The sequence below is a fragment of the Schistocerca serialis genome, unplaced genomic scaffold (assembly GCF_023864345.2).
Source record: "Schistocerca serialis cubense isolate TAMUIC-IGC-003099 unplaced genomic scaffold, iqSchSeri2.2 HiC_scaffold_1402, whole genome shotgun sequence".
NCBI lineage: Eukaryota > Metazoa > Arthropoda > Insecta > Orthoptera > Acrididae > Schistocerca > Schistocerca serialis.
This window is the reverse complement of record NW_026047628.1, coordinates 2,331,834-2,352,627: the sequence shown is the minus strand read 5'-3', so window position 1 is coordinate 2,352,627 and position 20,794 is coordinate 2,331,834. Positions and strand designations below refer to the sequence as shown.

The following is a 20,794-nucleotide window of genomic DNA, read 5'->3' as shown; positions in this document are numbered from 1 at the left end:
TTCATAGATTCAGTAGTAATTTAATGGTTCGTGTTCGTTTGGGAATTTTGTGTGAAAAATCCATTTCCATATATGAGCATGGATGAACACCGTATGAATCAGAGAGTAATTGAAAGAAGCGAATCCGCATTCCTCAATGCTAATAACTTTTACATTTCAGCACTCAAGCGAAGAAATATATGTATTTAGAATAAAAAGTTTTGAGTATAGCTAAATTATATGACTTGTCAAGGAAATATGGATGATGTCTTGGTATAAAATGAACTACACTTTCCATTATTCGATGATTTGAATCCAAAATCTATAGTAAGTTACATGAATCCTTTAAATTACGAAGAACAAATCAGTGATAGAAAATGTGTTAGAACTTTTGGACTTATAAGCACAAGTGGGGAGGCAAAGTCAAAAGGAGTATTCAAAAGAGAGTAAATCGGATGATGCTTTTGGCAACATCATTAGTTAATGGTTGAATTCCTTGAAGTACGTCGTAACAAAAAGGATCCATGAAGCCATAAGGATTTTGCTTTCAAAAAGGAGAATCTTGGACGGTGCAACCTAATTAATTCTCTTACAGGAAGAGTTTTCCTTTTGGTCATTGCTAATTCTTTTGGAATGAATGTTGCATGTGAATTCGAGTATCCCTGTTCCTTCTACTCTTCCCATTGTGGGCCACGTAGAAGATCAACTACAGAGGGGGCCGCGTAGAAGACCGACTACAAATGTGGACGTCGGGGACATGCAAGACCCGGGGGAGTTTAGCACCACAAGATATTGTACCAGGAGCAAGATTGTAAAACGAGAATTCACGTTATTGATTGTAAAACGTTTTTTTTGCTAGAGGCACAAACCACTCTTCTCCAAATCGTGATACAAATTGATCCCTGTCTTTCCTTTAGAGATCTATTTCAAAATTATATTTTTTTTTCTTCTATAGGCTTTCCTATCTTCTATGTACCGTAGGCTGGGGGTCTAGGCTTAAGAGGTTTTCCAAGGTTTCCCTGCTTAAGAAAGTTCCCGAATGGGTAGACCCTGACATCAGTTCATGAAAGATCATCTTCCTTGGTTGTGCACAGCAAATATATCACCTAGATGCACGTAAAAGCAATACAGCCGCGGTACCGGTCTCTTCATTTCTTCTGTCTTCAACATTTCTTTTCTTCGTCTGTCTCAAATATAATATTTTTTTTCAGTCGGAGGACTGACAATCATCACTTCCGGGTTATCCACGCTAATAGATAGCTCGCGAAGTGTGTTCGGTTAATCAAAATTGAGCTCACAAACTTCGCTCGCTGCGAGGGGCATTGTAATCTCCCCACGGAAAATTACCCTCTACCACGCAATAATTAATAATGGTCAACCAAATCATCCACATGTATTTACGTTTGAAAAGTATCTGATCAGATTTTCTAGTAATATATGCGCCGACAGCTCGTCAACGCCAAGGTATTTTTCTAGTACGTTTATTCTTTGGAACAACAGAGGTACAGATATGTATGCTCCATGGTTATTATAGAGAGAGAGAGGAACAGCTTCGGAAGTATCGGTTGGAAGATTGTCGGATTGCTAAAGGAGATTTATTTACTCTTCTTCGCGCTAAAGCGAGCTAGGAAAGTTTGTGCCGCTAGCGTGATAGATAAAGAGAAAGAAAAACCTGTAAAAGAAAATTACATGAGACTTGGAACCAACAGAAAACGGAACATGTACGGAAATGGATTCAATATACAATTTTCCTCAGAAATAAGGTTTGTGACCATTTTATTCTAGAGTGAATGACGAATGAGTTCTCTGTCTGAACCATTGACGATTGTCTGGGCCTTGTAATTAATTGGGAAGTTTCAGCTGTGACGAAGAGATCCTGCAATCTCTGAGTTTTTTGAAATCGTCCAAAAAGGCTTCGCCCACATCTGAAATTTTAGATCTGTCGTAAACTGAACGAATTGTTCAAACGATCGATTTTCCCAACTGAATGCAGCGCTTAATAATAATAACAAATGTAAAGATCTTTTCTAGCAAGCCAGCCACTGAATATTAAGACGAAGGGCTCCACCAGAGATTCTACTAGGCTGATTTCACGTAAATAATATATTTAAACTGTACACAGATAAAGGACAGAGAGAGAGAGAGAGAGAGAGAGAGAGAGAGAGTGAGAGAATCCTCCATTAGCATAATTGTCTCTCTGTCTTTTCACGGATCAGCCTAACTAGAAAACACGAAGCCCTGACTTTATTGTACCGATTTATGTGTGAGAGGGAAAGAGCGATAAAGGCGACAGATACACTTCCGTACAGACAAAACATTACACCAAGTTAGCGGCAAGCTGCATTCACATAGACTTTCATCATTTACAAAAGCAGAGTAGAATTCATTATACTGTGACTGAAAGAGTCCAAAATAAATAACTCTTAAATATTCTTTTGTGACCAGGCTCCTCTGTTTCCACATTAAATACGTAACTCGAGACAATTTTGTGCAGGTATGGTTGATGTGTGTTTCCCACATTAACTTAGTCTACATGAATTCCTAGAATTTTAACTGCTTTCACCTATACCTCTTTTGACAATCCCTGTGTAATCTGTTGGTTTTTATAAGGATTGCAAAGCAGTGTATTTGGTGAGAACCAATTTAGTGCTGCTTCCATGTCATCTTGCATCATATCTTGCAGAACTGATATGTTCTCATGCCGAGCAAGCAAAGTTGTGGCGTCAGCATAACCAAATAACAAAAGTGAGGATACAATGAGGTAAATCATTGACTGCAGTTATAAAAAAGAAGGGCTTAAGGACAGAACCTTGTGGGACTCCTGTCTTAACTTCTAGCAACTGTGAGTCTCTGTTTTTGACATAGGCAAACTGCTTCCAATTTTTAGGTATGATTCAATTACTGCCAATGCAGAATCTTGTATGCCATAGAATTTGAGTGTAGCACTTAAGATATCGTGAGAAATCCAGTCTAATGCCTTACTTAAATCACATAAAAGAAGTGAGGCTTTATTTTTATTCTCAAAGGTTGTTATTACTTCATTCACAATTGAAAGAACAGCAGTGGTGGTATTTTTTCCCTTGCGGAAGCCAAATTGACTATTAGAGAGTAAGTTATGCGACTCAAAGTAGTGGTTCAGTTGGTTATAAATAAGAGATTCAAGTATTTTCAAGAAAATGGGTACTATTGAGATCATGTTTGTCCCCTTTTTTATACACTGGGATAACTTTTGATATTTTTAGAGTTGTAGGATAGACTCCAAACTTTCGACACCTATTAAACAGAAAGGCCAATGGTTCACTAATTATATGCACTGTTTTTTTAATTATGTAATTGGACAACCAAGAGCGGTCCATGCTCTTGGAGTTTGAGAACTTTGCCACTACCTTTGTAATCTCAGTGGGTGCGATTGTCCTCCATGTAAATGTATTGTTTGCAGGTTGTTGTTGCTTAAGTAGATGACTTGCATTGGTGGGTGTTGTTTCAATTTTGTTCCTAATATAACTTACAGTCCATGAAAATATGATTAACTTTATCCAGGTCAAGAGCTATGCGATGTTCATCATTCCTGCAATGCTCTTGTGCAACAGCATTCCATGCAGCTTTGCACTTATTAGGAGCCCCTTCAATGTATCTTTTGTATGGTGTTCTTTTTGCCATTCTAAGCTTAGTTCTATAGGTTCTCTTACATTCAAGATATGCTTTGTACAAATCCTCTTTCTGCTCCGTTCCATCTTTATGAGAATTTTTATACAAGTGGTACAATGATAACATATTTTCCCTCATATTGGTAAGTTTATCTGTGTACCACTTAATGTTTTTCTTTATAGGTTGGCTTTTAAGATTGATTTTTATAAGACGAGAACAAGAATACCACAAATCTAAATAATTTTTAATGAAGCTCTTAAAAGCAGTTTCAGTTTTATTTATTCCCACTTGACAGTTATATATACAGTCCCACTTAATATATCCGAGTTTCTGAATGAACTGGTTTACTACTTCTTCCTTCTGCCCTCTAACCCACATTACCTTTTCCTTAGCATTGGCACCTGTGTTTGGGGAATACGTTCAAATTCACTGCATTTGTGTTGATGCTTCGTACCGTAGATTCGACAGTTGTGCCTGTTCACTTTCACAGTACTGTGAAAAGTTACTTGGTTGCTAAAAATGAAGTGTTCAACAATGCCATACCCACCCCATTCACTTGTTACAACTGTGAATAAATCTCAGAATGCTTGTCTTTGTCGTTGCCATTGAGGTTCTGCACTAGCTCCAATTTTAATGGTTTCATAGACAGCTTCTGTAGCAGGACTTTCCACACTGTCATTGGAGTCATTTCCAGTTCACAGGGTGCACGATGCGCTGATTTCCTAGGATTCCTTATGAATATCTCTTGTAAGTGCTCCACATTCACTGCACTCACACTAGGATGTCCACTTCTCGTCATCAGGCACAAGTTACCTGTCATAACGAATTTGTTGTGCCGGTGGTACATGGCCTTTCTTGTTGTTGGCTTCTTACCGTACTTGGTTCTAAACATAGGGGAAAAAAAAAACTTTCAGTGTTTCTCTTCGAAATGACATATGTGTGATATCTGTACAGTGTTTGGTTTCTGTGCAATAAATAATTGAAACTGTTCCTAGACTTTATGTACACCCTGTATTTTGAAATCTCCTATGTTGGCAAACATATAAGTGTTATATCAAATATTGATAGAAACTGCTTACCAAGCATCAAGGAAGACATTAACACAGACGAGGAAAACCTAGTCAAGGAAAACATAATTTTTTTTTGAAACTGGAGTTATATTAATCTGCCAAAAGAGAAGAAAGTAGCAATATTATGAAAAGGAAAGTTACCACTCACTACAAAGCAGAGATGCTCAGTCATAGATAGGCACAACTAAAAGCCTGTCACAAACAAGAAGGTTTGGCCAGTAAGGCCTTACTGGCCGGAAGCTTCTTATTTGTGACAGTCTTTGTGTTGTGCCTATCTGTGACTCAGCATCTCTACCATACGGCGAGTGGTGACTTTTATTTCCATAATATTGTTATATTCCATCCTGGATTTTCCTTATTTGAAAAGAGAAGAGAGGTTGGATGAAACAATGCATACTGAGATTAAATAGAAAAAGTTCTCAAGAGTTCCTGGAGCAAGGAGGAGGTGAACAACTCAGTAAGAGCACTTGTTTTTCCTTTCATTCTTTCCATTTAATTTCAGTTACTATTCCTACTTCTGTACTTTCTTCATTGGAAAGAACCTGAAAAATGGCGCTGTTATACTTCACTGTGTATGCCTGTATCTACAGCTGCTTGGTAAATAAAAATTATATCTAATGTTATATGACTGCAATTCTGTATGGGGTGTAATTTTTGCTAGCAGAAAAATATATAATTCCAGTGATACACTATGGCCGACCACTACTTATATTTAGGAGGTGAAATTGCCAGTGCTGCTGATTGTCACACACAAAATGAGGGGGAATGAGGAAGGGAGATATCTCATAACTTTGTTTGTTCCCCAAGGAGGAAAGATTAATAGCTTGGGGATGATTGGAAGAGGTCCCTCAGACATCAGGAAACTAATGAATTCGAATATATATATATATATATATATATATATATATATATATATATATATATATATATTTTTTTTTTTTTTTTTTTTTTTTTTTTTTTTTTGTCACCCCATACACTTACAAGTGTCCATCAGCAGTACTTGAAATTCCACCTTCTAAAGGTAAGTACTGCCCACCCCATCTGTCTCTTTGTAATTTTATACACAGTTCAGTCACATTAATGTGAGCGCTGCCTATGTTTTACATCAACATGCAGTAACCGCTCACAGACGGCAGATGCCAGCATTAGCATTGGAGTATATATAAAGTGGGTCGAAGGGTGATGCAGAAAAGAGTGCAGATGTTATCATAATGCTGAAACAGAGCTATTTATCGGACATCATTGGTTTTTGGGCCAAGTGTAGAAGCATTTCCAAAAAGGCTAAGATTGTAAACTGTTTACATGCCACCATGGTGAAAGTATACTGTGCATGGCGAATTAGTGCCATCCAAAACCGTCATGCAGGCAACTGTGGTGCAAAGATATGTGTGGGTGAATGAATATGCAACTGTTGAGCAACTGACCGGCCAGATGAACCAAGGGGCTACCAACCGTGTCTCCTCAATGACCGTTCAACAAATGTTGATGCATATGGGCCTCTGCAACAATGGTGTGGTTCATGCACGTATTCTGGCTGCTGTCCATCATCGAGAAAGGCAGGAATTTGCATGCCACTGAGTGGCAAAAGATGGCCTTTTCAAATGAATCGTGTTTTATGCTCCATCAGACAGACGGCTTTTGGCATGTATGGCACTGCAACAATTGTTGAAGGGTTCAGGCCGGTGGAAGGGGTTTATGGCATTGCGAATATTTTTGTGGTCTCCCCTGGGTGATTTCACATTCTGGAAGGCACAGTCGTTCAACACAAGTAAGCATCAATCCTTGGGGACCACATCCACTCATACGTGCAATTTATTTTCCCTTGGCAAGATAGCGTCTACCAGCAGAACAATGGAGTATGTCACACACTTCGTAGTGTAAGTGTGTGGTACCACGAGCACCAGAGGGAGATCACTGTGCTCATGCTCCCCTGCCTCCCCCTACCCCCTCCCTGCCCCCTCCTCTACCCTAATGCTGAATTCAAAACCCGGTTGAGAATATGTGGTGACTACTTTGATAGTGTTTTTGCCACGAATCTTTGGCCCTCGGCTGTGAAACATAGCACACTTGGCCACGATAGTGGATCTGGAGTGGGTCCACATCCCTGTTGGTACCTTCTGGAACCTCACTGACACTCTCCATGCATGTCCTCACTGTGAAAGATGGCTATTTGGGCTTTTGACAGGTGGTTACAAGTAGTTTTGGACCAAGCAGCTTCCTCAAGTTAATTTTACTATAGATAGAATACTTGGGCAAATTCCTGTGGTTTTGTTCACAACAATTTTCTTTCTTGTTTTGTTCTAGTGGCAGATTGAAGGATTTGTTAAGAAGTACAAGAAAATGAAAGACAGGGCAGCTTTTTTGAAAGGCAGTTTACATAAGGTAAGGTGGCATAAACCATCTTTTTAAACACAAGAATATGATAATGAAAACCTATCACCATTATGCATTACAGTGTGCTATTATACTCCGAAATATACAAGGTACATCCAAAAAGTTCGATGAATGGTCTCAGAAAATAAAGAAAATGAGAGTTACAAAGTAATCACCATTAGCTACAACACATTTGTGACACTAATTGTAAAGCTATTGAAAACTGTTCATAAACACTTCTTGTGGAATAGTTTTAAGTAACGTGTTCATTCGTTGTTGGATTTATCGCATCATTACAGGAGGTGAGACCGGGTGCTACCAGTACGATCCAGAGACTGAACGACAGACATTTCCCTCACCTCCCTCAGATAGAAATTCATGATAGATCAAGACTTTGCTTTTGAAAAAAGCAATTGACATCCTTTAATCTTGGATTTTGACGGAAGACTCTTTTTGGGAGGTGGGGAAGACAACAAACATTGTGCCACGGACTGTCACTCGGTCTCAGGATCTTATTGGTAGCACCAGGCCTCATCACCTGCTATGCCACAGATATGCAACGGTGTGTGACCACAGTGCTTTGAGCGATTGCACAAGAAAATTTGTTGACAGTTTCCAACAGCTCTACAACTGATGTCAGAAGTGTGTTGTAGCTAACAGTGGTTACTTTGAAGGCCAAGACTTATTTGGTGCACCTCTTCTTGTTTGTCTTTTCTGTACAGATCTTTTTGTTTTCGTATAACTGCTGCAATCTACATCCATTTGGCTCTGCATGCTGTTGTCAAAAATTGTTCTTCCTTTATAATGTTACCCCTGCCCCCTCCCCTCCAACTTCCCTCCATTACAAAATTGAAATGTTTTTCTGGTGACCTCCTCCTCAGTATTCACCAACTGAGAAATCCAAAAGGGAAAGAATTTCTCCTCCAGAATATTATCCCCAAGGGGATGCGATTATAAAGCTGTATAGTATAGGTGGATAATAGTGATGTGTTGTGTTGATTGTAGCAAAATTGGGAGTTGAACATGCTCCTAATTTAGAAAATTAAAAGTATGTGCTCTGAAACACTTGCCATCAGAATAATTCCTAATATGAATGAAATATTTTCATTTACTTGTGGATTTGTGAATGTTTTCTAAGGCAGTTAATGGGCAATGAAAAATGTCTACACCCAAAATGAGATTATTAAAGAGTTACATGTGTCTCGTCACCCGAGAAATCTCCTGTCTTACCCTTTTTAAGAAAGTGGGGACATTGACCACAACCAAACATTCTCTCTCTCCAATCATAACTTTCTCACAATCAAATGTACCTCAATCATAATATAAGAAGAAAATGTGACCCACATTATGATCTGATGAATTTTTCTGTAGTACAGAAGTGTGTGAAATAGAACTAGCACTGAAATCTTTTAACTTGCTTGGAAGTAATAAAGATTCCTAAGAGATAATAACATGTTATTTGAAAGTAAGAAGAAGAAAATTTTGCGTAATAATTGTATTATTGTCTTACTTAATTTTTAAGGCAGAAAAATTTGGAATGTAGTGTGATTTGTTCAAGTTATGTCTTCCTGGTTTTGTTTTTACATGATTAATAATGCATTCTATGTTATCATCTCCGCATGCTAAGACTGATATGTTTATTTCTGGATCTTCAAACTAATCTCACCACTTCTCTTCACCATCATTGTATTCTCCTGCCTGCACCAGACATATAGTCTCACATATTCAGTGGCATAAGTTGCAAGATCCCTTGCCTTTTGATATGCTGAACTGTAAAGTGTCACACAGCATAACAGGAAAGGAGAGACGTACTATATGTTTACAACTATATGTCTACACCATAAAACAAGGAAGGAAAAGAGCAATTCACAAGAATCACAGCCAGTAAAAACATTGCTCCTGATGTGCACATTTTTGTATGACATGATGTCGAGTTGTAAATGGATTTAGTAACTGATCTGCAATTTTATTTGTCCCTCCTACAGCATTTTAAGCGTTTCACAACTGACACTTGCATTTCTACATGCGTGTCAAAGTAGTATTAGTGAATGGAGATAATACAAACAAGAGTTGAGATGCCACAGTTCGAATGTATTAGACTTTTCTGAGGGATGTTCAGTGAGTCACTAAGGAGCTGAAAATTGCATCTCCAGACAGGGATAAGACAAAAACTGAAAGCATATTTGTTTCTCAGTATTAACATGATTTTATGTCTATATGAGAAATAAGTTGTGTATTAAGGTAGTCTTTCTAGCTGCACTAAGATCCATATAATTTTTCCTATTGTTTCCAACTGTCAAACATTTAAGTAAAACAAAAACCACTAACCATTTGGTCTAGTAATAACAGCGTTTCTGTGTTGATGGGCTGGACTAGTGTGATCCTGTTTTATACCCTTTATTACGAAGTACTAGATGCCACTGAGGCCAACCATTCTCGTACCGGCTGTGTGACAGAGTTCACCCATCGGCCCTGCCAGGTGCCAGGAAAGTGACTACTGTTTGGTGGTTGTAACACTGAGTGTTTTCTTGAGAGGTGAAGATTTCATTCTTTTTGTCACATCTACTAGTTTCAAAACTGTGGTAGACATAACAATTAAAATGTTATTTTAAATGTAAGATGAATATAAGCTAGCTGTCACATCATTCCTGCTTTCTGTTTATAGTCCCCGTACATTAATACCAACAACTAAAAATGTTGACAGTGAATAGTGAACCTTTACTGCTGCAGGTAAGTGATAAAAAAATTAAAGTTTTTATCAAAATAATTAATGATAATTATATGATAGAATGTTCAGATGTAATACAAACACGTATCATGATCTGAAGCAACAACTCATAGCACAGTTTGTGAACAGTTAACAATATAGATCAACAAAGGCAAAAGTCAGTTGTTCATGTCCTGTCCTTATCATTCTTATGTTACAGTTCCACATATTGCTCACTGTGTGTATCCTACTATAAAGAAAAATGCATTTATGACCTTAATGTGCTGAATTGAAAGCAAATACTACAAAGATATTATTGTGATCATGTATTATTTAGAATCTTGAAAAAATCTGATTAGAAAGAAAAGAAACAGAACTGTGTAGCACAAAAAGAATTGCTTGAAGCCATCTACTCACAAATGGCTAGAGACTTTCATTTCCTATTTTTTGATAATGACACAGAAACTAAATTTTGTTTGTGACACAGTTTCCAGTTGCTGTGACAACCATCCGTGGACATTGCTTAGCTGCAACTTTGTATTCTGCATTTGCTCTCTCATTGACAGAAGATCGCACTATTAGTGAACACCAATTCTGTGGAAAGTTGTCCTGTAATGTATGCCAAAATAAATACTATAATTGATTTTGAGTATTTATTCCTTGAAGTCAAATTGATGACCACTCTCAGATCTTTGATAAATGTTTATTACTGGTAAAAATAACCCACAGTCCGAAACGGTAGTGTGACAGTGTTGATGTAAACACAGAGCATTTCATCAGATGAAGAGTGACATATTAACATAACCACAGTATTCCTGGTGCTTACAGTTTGATACATCCAGTTTCCAGGAATGTAACCCATGTACACTGTCTTTCATAATGTTGACACAATTACACAACCCATATGCTGCCTACTGAATGTTTCCAAAAAGTTAAAGATAATGCATGTCACTGCAAAGGCTGTAGAAAAAGAAAAGAAAGATGTTAATGAAGATGTTAGGTGGACTGACTTTTGATAATATGAATGCTGATACGTTAATCATGTGAGAGATTGCCACTGACTGACTACTTTGGGTCGGATTGGTCTTATAAAGGGTGGTGTAAAGATTTTTGGTGCTTTCGGAATCCTGTAATTATTTGAAAACGACTACGTTAAGTTTTACTACATTGGATGAGCTGTATACTCAGACCAAAATTGGGTTTATGAAATATGTTGTGGGTTATTACATTAGAAAAATTCATGCAACCACTTTATTCATCCATGTTAGGAACACCCCAGCTAAAAGTTTGGCAGTCATATTTAAATGTATAATGCGTTATGTTAATTTTATTAAGTTTTTAATTAATGACTTTACAGATTAATAAAGGATGCCATTCAGTCCATAAAAATAATGTCTATGAAAATCCATAGGTGAACTTCAGAAGTAAACAGATATTATGACACAAAAGATAATAGTGTGCCTGGTTCCAAACTTTAAGTACGTATATATTTTAATTGAATTATTTTCCAGTGAATCAAAATATCTTCTCACAGATAATGGAATGAGTGCTTTCCGGTGAGTGGTGTCACTGCTTCAGATTATTCTGCTCAGCTCATTCTAAATTTCCTATCTCGTATAATAGTGAAGTTTTCAGTTGATAACTTTTAATTAGTACAGTACCATGCACCACAGCATCATCAGCAAACAACCCCAGATTTCTGCCCATCCTGTCCTCTAAATCATTTATCTGTATATAGAGAACAACAGTGATCTTATCACACGTACCTGGAGCACTCCTAATGATACCATTGTCCCTGATACTGGGTTCTATTACTTAAGAAGTCTTCGAGCGATTCACATATCTGTCAACTTATTCCATATGCTTGTACCTTCATTCAGATCCTGCAGTGGGGCACCGTGTCAAATGTGTTCTAGAAATCTATGGACTCTGCCTGTTGCCCTTCATATGTAGTTCACAGTATATCATGTGAGAAAAGGTTGATCTGAGTTTCACACGAGCAATGCTCTCTCAATCTGATTTGTGGACATTATCTTCTCAGTCTCAAGAAAATTTATTATATTCAGACTGGGAATATGTTCAAGGATTCTGCAACAAACTGAAGTTACTGATATTCGTCTGTAATTTTGCAGGCGTGTTCCTTTACCCTTCTGCCACTTGGGACTTTGTGCTGGACGAGAGATTTGCAATAAATGCAAGCTAAGTAAGGGATAATGCTGTGGAGTATTCTTTGTAAAACCAAATTGGGAGTACATCCGGACCTAGTGCCTTATTTGCTTTTAAATCTTTCATTTGTTTCTCTGTGCCAGGAGCCTGTCCGATGGTCATATGACTGTATATTTGTATGATTTTGCTTCGTGAATGATTTCTTGGATATGAAATTTAAAACTTCAGCTTTCATTTTGCTGTCTTCAACTGCCACACCCGACTGTTCAACAAGGGACTGAGCAGAAGCATAAGACGCACTTAGGGATTTTACATACGACCAGAATTTTCTCAGGTTCTCTGCAAGATCTTTTGCTAAGGTATCACGGTGGTAGTTGTTGTATGCTTTGCGCATAGATCTTTTCGCAAACATACGAATCTCTATTAACCTTTTGTTGTTGTCATTTTTGCGGTCTCTTTCGAACTGAGGGTGCAATAACCTCTGCTTCCACAGCATCTTCCAAATTTCATTATTAAACCATGGAGAGGCTTTTCCATCCTTTATCCACTTACAAGGTGCATAACTCTCCAGACCATGATTTACAATCTGTTTAAACTTTACCTGTAACTCCTCTACTTGCATCTTACTGGAACTAAGTGACGTTAATTCACTGGCAAAGTGAGATGCTAACAACTGCTTATCTACTCTTATCTACAAGAAACACTCTCCTAGCCTTCTTACTTGATGTAATATCTTTCATAACTATGGTTAATTGCTAGTTATGATTGCTAATCCCCATTTCGATACTGATATTGTCAGTAAGATCTGGCATGTTTGTAGCTACAAGATCTAAGATATTTCCATTGCGTATGGGCTGCCAAGCTAACTGCTCAAAAGAGTTTTCAGAAAATGTTTTCAAAATTATTTTGGCCATCTGTCTGTCAGTATCCTCAGCAATGAATCCATAGATATACCAGTCTATACTCAATAGGTGAAAGTCACCTCCAACTAGTATTGCATGGTCTGGGAATTTATGCGCAACTGACTGTGGTCTTTCTTTGAAGATTTAAGAACTGTCACAGTGGAATCGGGTCACCACTAAAAACATCTGTCTGTTACACGGGACCAGATAACTTCACTGTCGCATTCCACTTCAACCTCAATAGAGGTAATATTTTTGTCAGCTGCAGTGAACACTCCCCCTGCCTTGGAGTCTAATCTGTCTTTATGACATATGTTCCCTGACTTTCTAAATCTCTCAGATCTTTCCACTTTAGGTTGCAGTGAGCTGTTGGTCTCAAGAATACTTTGAGCATGAGAGCTTTCCTGTTGGGCAGGAAATTCAAGAAATTTTGTTATGAATTCTTTGACGGTTTACTGATAAAATTTTGACAGTCGAAGTTTCTTTAGACCTAAAGTGGTCTGACATCCTTTGCTGCGTATTGACTGGGGAGTGTTCTTCAGAGTACTTCAAACTACTGTCTAGTCAAAAAAAACCTCATGTGCACTTCATAAGCACTCTGCTACCTGAGTAGCTGCTTCCTTCATGTAGACCACCACCTGACCTGACAAAGGGAGTCTTACAAATCCCCACCAGATAATGCAGGTCTAGAAATCTGCGGTCAAGACAATCACAGAGTCAATGAAGCCTTTGGTTGAGACCCTCCACTTGGCTCCAAACCAAAGGACCCAATCACCCCTGGGAACAATGCTGCAAATTGCGAGCTCTGCCTGCACCCCACACCAAGGCTAGCAGTCTTCACCACCACCACTACTTCCTCCTCCTCCTCCTCTCCCTCCTCTTCCCCCTCCTTCCCCCCCTCCTTCCCCCCCCCCCCCCCCCCCCCCCCGCCCCCCCGTTCACCTGTATGAACTGAGTATGGCGACAGAAATCATTGGTACCAATGTGAGCCACAACTTGCAGACTACTGCACCCTGCATGCTCGATAGCTGCAGGCAGAGCTGCCTCCACATCTTGGATGAGGCTCACTGAGACACTACCGAATGCACATTGTCTTTCTTTCCAGCCCTGAACAGTGTCTGTCTAAGGGGCTCCACAACACACCTAATTTTGGAGTTCCCAATAACTAGTAAACCCCTCCTCCTGTGGGCCTGCCCATATCCTACTGAAGCAGCAGCCACATATTTACTTAAAGGGCGAATGGGTGAGGCCAAGCAACCGGTCTCCTCATTGGCTCTCTGCCTTGATTGATGCAAATGCATTACCTCCCTATACTCACCCTGTGGTGAGGGTGAATCCACCGCATCATGTACACTATGAGGTGCCTGGTTAGCAGAGCCCATGGGCAGAACAAGTGACACCTGAGGTGTCCCATACAACACGCCAGATTCTCCACTACCACTGTACCCTTAGGCAGCAGTCTGAAGCTGACCGATTGTAGCCAGAAGCACCTCAAGCTGTTCGCGGACCACAGCCAACTCCTCGTGCATCCACATACAGGATGCACACACCCTAATCATCCTAGTAAGACCAACTGAGAAGCAAACTATAAAGCAGATAGAATCCCAGGTACACAACTTGTTACCCTCCTGATGTGTCACAAATGGGTTTTGATGCATTAATTAGCTAGCTGTTCAGTGAGCAATTCTGCACTACAGGCTGAAGGATTTTTTTTCTTACGAATATGTGAAATTAAACCTTTTAAATAGAGCAGCATATGCTAAATTTAGTAAATGTACTACAAGGAAAAGAAGGAAATTCATGAAGACTTAACTTATTGCTCTGTACGATGACTGGTATGTTGTTGTATTAATAATAAATGAAAAAAGGGAATGACATGACAACTGGCTTTTATTAATCTTATATTGAAATTAAGATTTTAATTGTTAAAAATCAGATAGTGTTGAAACTAGTGAGGGCAAAAATAAGAATGAAACCTTCACTTTCAAGGAAATGTCAGTGTTCTGCCACAGCAACAGTTGTGACCTTCATAGCACCCAACAGACCTGGTGGGCAGAGACTGGTATGCAACCAGTCCAAAAATTATTGGCGTCAGTGGCCTCCAGTGCATTAAAATGCTCTGGGAAAAATAAAACTTCAAATCAGTTACTAAATCAATTTGTGAATTCCACATTATGTCACACATAAATACATCCATACTGAGGAATATTTTTACTGCCATGATGCTTGTAGATGACTATTTTCATTCTTTGTTTTATGGTAGAAGAAAATGAACCTTTCTGTTAAGCCACTGATTTTAATTGAAATTAGTCTTATGTTAACTCCTAATTCAGGTCAGTTGGTATCTCACTTTTTGTTTGCTATAGGGTACAGTATGGACCCGTGTGAATTGGTAGTACATTGGCAGCACTGTCTCTTCTTACCTTTTCAGCTGTGTGACAGGCTTTACAGTGCATCATAACAAAAAGGCAAGATACTGACCATGCCCAACCCATTTACAACTGCTGCCTGCTTCACTCATACCTACATACCAACATGCATTTCACACTGTTATTGTATTATTATTTATTTCTATTCCTGTCTTCATTTTAATCTCATCCACTTTTCTTATTGGTCTTATTTACATCTTGATGTCTTATTACTGTGCTTCATGTAGCTTTATCCTTCCTTCGCTATACTTAATCTGGTTTTGTCTTTTTCCAGTTTTCAGAATATTCCCATATGTTTTAATGCTCTGTTACTATTTTTTTTTTCTCCACAATCGATTTTAGTTCCTTCCATCTGTGTAAATACAGAAAAGTTTCCCTACCCCTATACTGAACCCACTCCCACATAACTTGTTACTGTGTTGCTGCTTAGTTTGTGGAATTGGTCCCAAACAGCTTTCCACAGTGATTCTATGTTATAATTCTGTCATTCCACAGCCCTCACCAACTCAGCCCTACACAATATATAACTGAGTCCTAAACATTTTGCCACTACCTCATCACTGCCTGTAAAATATTTCCACTCTGCTGTACCAATTACCACATCACATTGCCAAATTTGAAACCCACGTACTGCAGGAACAAGAGCAGCATGTACAGTGCCACCTTAAAAACTGTAAAGTCTATTCACTTTGTACACTTATATTGGACTACCACAACCCAGCACCACTACAAAAACCTCTGTCAAACCTCCTTTACATCAGTTAATAGATGCCTGACCCCATCTTGCAGAACTACATATGCTACAATCTCACAAGCTCCCACCCACCATCCTACCGAACCCAGCACCTAAACAGTCCTGTAACATAGTAGTGAACCTCTCCTCCAAAAGCCTCATTTCAAAGGGGCTTATCTTTTGCCACATTCACAAATTCAGTCATTCTGAGCTTGTTAAAGACCTGCTCTCCTTCCTAAAGTGGAAACACTTTTTTGTTACCAACTCAAAACTAGTACTGAACCCAGCCTTACTTGGTATACTCTTCCATCTAACTGTGATCCTACAATACATCCCTCCCCTCCACCTTCACTCCCCCCACCCCACTTCCTGGATCATCCTGTAACCTCAATTCTTGTCTCACCATCATTCCTCCGAATTCACGTACGCAGAGAGAAGCACAGTCTGGTGCTTAAAAACTGATTTCCACCTTAAAATCACTTCTAATGGAATACATTTATGAATAAATAAAGAATATTGTTTGTGACTGCAGCGCACTTTCTGCTCCACCTGTACAGTCCTTGTTAGGGTGTGGAGTACATGGACAGTTTGAAAATTGGCTCATTCCACTCATTCCATTTCAAGTGTAACGGGAGTCTCTGCTGGACCATTTGTGGATGTAATGAAATTTTATCAGAAGGTTCCACAATGTCTTGAATGAATATGTACTAACATTCAGCTCCATATCTCCTTTGGTTCATTTCTACAGCCTCTCGTGAATAGGGTTCCCAAGTTTGCACCACCTACACACGTGCCAAAGTGTGAACTTTGGATAACTTTTGTGAAAGGTACTTTCAGTTTACAAGTCCTTGCTTATGTGCACTTAAACAACTTTTTGTGCTGAATTAGAAGATATTATCGTTGACATTTTTAAATGCAAACTGTAAGAGCCGTAAGACTACAAAAATGACAGAAAATTCATTGTGTGACTTTGAGAGCCCATCTTTAACCAGTCACAATTCACAATTTAATCAACAGATTTGGCCGACAACTGTGCTGTCTTCTTGTGCTTTTTGTTTGATAGCCTTGGGCCTTTTCTGTCAAATTATATGCTCCTACCAATTTGGCGTAAATGTTTTGGGTGTCAAATTTGTGTAGTTTTTGGAGTCCGTATCTCAACTGTATGTTCTTTAATCTTTATAATCTTTCTGTATCTAAAAAGAGAAGCCTTTCAACTTCAGAGGCACTGTAGTTTAATTTTTGACTCTTGCCTGCTTATGATTGAAAAAAAAAATTGCTCACAGTTATTACTTTTCATACACATTTTTATGCTCAAACGTGATATTAATGAATAAACAGAAAGAAAAATCAGTGAAACCTTTTTTCTGTCCATAAAAATACTAGTGTAGTTATGTACGAATCAACTTCAAGCAATAAGCAGCAATAAAACAAATGAAAATTCAGAATGTTAGAACTCTAAACACAGCTGGAATAATTCTTTTTCACATCAGAATGAATAAATTGCTATTACTGTCTTGTTCATATTCTGAGTAAATATATTGGATTCCTGATGTTTTGGTGTTTTTATGACTTTTAGACATGTATTGTTCCGGAATCGGTCTTCTCAAAATTTTGTGAACTCAGGCCAAAGTAGTGCTGCTGGTACCAGAGTTGTTGTAATTTAACCTTACCCAAAATGATTGCGTTTTTAAACCCATTGTAAAAAAATCAATAAAACCCAACCATATCTAATATGAAAATTCAATTAACATACAAAATGTTACATAGTTACCCTTACGCGAACTAAAGAGAGCCATCATATTTACTGAAGGCAAATATGTAGTGTCACAAGAATTTATTTTATTAATATTGTGTTTTAACTTTTCTTGCAATTTAAGAAATGCAACTAAAATAACATTTACACTCCCAGCAAAAAGAAACTAACTTGATGTAGAATTGTCATGAGAGTAAAGTACTATTAACTACTTTTTGGAAGCATGCAGAAATTTGTAGATCTTCACTAATTTCTCAGTTCTTTTGTCTCCTAAATTTTTTATTAATTTTGCCCAAATGAACTGGCAGATGGACAAGATTCTTTCAGGTGCATTGCTGGCAGGGCATGAAAAGAGGCACTAATAAAATAGTTGTAAGAATGGGTTATTGTTTTCAATAGAGTAATAATAGGAATTTATTTTGAATTGTTTAATCATCAATCTGAAAAGAAAGCAATAAAATCCAATTTCAACTACTTTTCTTTCATTTTTTAAACTCATTTTTATTTTCTCCCTAATCCTGGCTGGTACACTCAGTTCATGTATGTGTAATACATCAAAATGGCCAACTGGTGTTGGCTGCGGCAGCTATCAAGGATGGTAACTATGAGGAATTAATCAAAAAAACTGTGTGCCATTTGGAATCAAAGAATGCATGCTGCAATATTGTGAACCATGTCCTGTATAACCTGACCTAGAATCTTATTCAGTTCATGTTTTTAAAAAAATATGACCCAGAAGAAATTATACAGTACAAACAGGGGTTTATACTAATAAGAATGTTGTAGAGATGCATCAATCAACTGTAGAAGAGTTAATAGAGAAACTGGTTCTTTAAAAAAGAAAATAAATAAAAAAAAGTCATGGTCTGACAAGCTACCATTCTCTCTCTCTCTCTCTCTCTCTCTCTCTCTCTCTCTCTCTCTCTCTCTCTCTCTCTCTCTCTCTCTCTCTACCACTCCCCCTGCTGTCCCCCTCCCCCCCTCTCTCTCTTTCTCTCTCTCTCTCTCTCTCTCTCTCTCTCTCTCTCTCTCTCTCTCTCTCTCTACCGCTCCCCCTGCTGTCCCCCTCCCCCCCCCCTCTCCCAAATTGACATCTGGGTATACCGTGTATGCTTCATATCACTGCCTTTTCATTTTTGCTGAGTGCTGGAAACTCTACAGCAGGCTGCTTCTGTGCACCCTACTAAATGAGAGAAATTTCTTCTTTTGTAAACGACAAACATTGTAATGCTTTTTACACACAAGAAAGACTTCAAATAATTCTGTCTGCTCAATAAGCACATTTTGACAACATTTGCAATGAGCAGAGTTACAGATTAGAACACACCCTACTATCATGTTTCTTTTGTTCCATGACTTTTTTAAGCACTGTCAAGAATGTCTTCTTCCAAGGAGCCAGTCACAACTCTGAGGTGGGAATCTGCTGCGCAGGGAAAACATAAAGTACAGCAAGTGGCCTAATGATCTTCATACCAATTAGTAATCTATTTAACACCAGTAAATTCTACTCGAGCTACTGTTTGTACGAAATCTGAAGATACTTGCAATATCTGTAGGGTATATAAGAATCCCAGAATGTGGCAAGCAGTTGTTCGTCTAGCCTAGTACTTCATTTTTATGTAATATTCTTCTTTACAGTGTCGATATTGTAGAGGCTCCTTTTCCGTTCAAGAGGGTCTTGATTATTATTGGTGCAATCTCTTCCTTGCATAGTTTGTTAATCTGTCTCCAGTATTCTGAGTTCCACTTTTCTTGTCACCTGGTATTTTTAAATAACAGATAAATAAATAAGTAGTGTGGCTATAATTAATACCAGTGTAAATAAAATGCTTGTACACTCTTATTAACTAAATAATACTACACCAGGCCATGTGAGAGACATTGTGTCAGTAGTGTTTTATGATGCCCTCCAGGTGAAATACTAGCAACACCTCCTAGGTTGAGAGTGTAAATAAATCTTAAATCTTCTCCATCTAAATTTAATTCTTCTGATAGTTCTGGTGAAAGGCGATTGCTTTCATAAAATTTCCATTTACTTAATTTATCTCTGGTTTTATTAAGTCCATCCCAGAGCTTACCTAGTTCCTCTTCTGTTTTTCCTAAATCAACTGTGAACCATAGTGTACTGACTGATAAATCTGTTATTTCTTGTACCTTTTGAGTAATTAATGCACTTACTCATGCCTCCAAAGTTCGGAAAGTGGAGCTGGTAAAGCTATGTCCAAATTTTTACCCTGCTCTAACACATGTAACCACATATGCGTGTCTTAAGAATTGTTCTTTTACTTTTGTAAACATTTGTTTAGTTAATTCTTTCATATATGTTTTACATTCTGACCTACCTCCTTTAATTGTTCAAAACCAACATTTCTTACAAGATCACATAGTTCGTTTATCTTAGTACTTAACTACTCTTGTAAAGTGGGTAAAATGTTAGCAAGTTAGTTATTTTTGTATTTATCTCCTTTTTTTTTTCCTCTTCATGAGATTTCTGAATATGCTGTAGGAGGCTACCATTTGTGATATCTACTTTTGCACTTAAATCCTCAGTCGTCTTCCACCATTTGTTGCCTAAAATTTATTAATGTAAAAACGCTAATGAGTTGTCTGTTGACTCAGTATTCTAAGCCCAATAACACTCAACTTTTTGGCCAGCCACTGACTTCAAATTTCTCACAACACATAGTACCACCTGAAGGCACGTTATTTTGATTCAAATACAGCTCACTTACGACTTTCAGTGGCTCTAGGCATGGCGAACTGCCAGTGCGAAGTGGGACTGTCATGGTGGGAAGGCTACAATAGAAATTGCTGCAGCAGTGGCCAACTCTGGTGTTTGATATGCCACCAATGTAACTGCAGTTAACTGGCGTGTGATGACAAGGAACTGAAGACTAGAAAACAGCCACCGGCTCGAATTCTCGATCTTCTGGATTGTAGACATGTATTTTATTCTGTGTTGTAATTATTGTTGAGTAACTTAATATTCTTGTATTGACAACTAAATTCCTTCTGTTCTTTCTGTATCACTGAG

At 38.2% G+C, this 20,794-nt stretch overlaps 1 long non-coding RNA gene across 1 annotated transcript in view; it reads left to right on the top strand.

Annotated features, from left to right (window-relative positions):
* LOC126442751 (uncharacterized) overlaps positions 1-20,794 on the top strand; it is a 78,765-nt gene that overhangs the window by 34,290 nt on the left and 23,681 nt on the right. Inside the window, exons 2-3 of the long non-coding RNA XR_007581632.1 lie at positions 7,002-7,079; positions 9,736-9,800. This is a non-coding gene — a long non-coding RNA (uncharacterized LOC126442751). The remainder of the gene's footprint in view (positions 1-7,001; positions 7,080-9,735; positions 9,801-20,794) is intronic.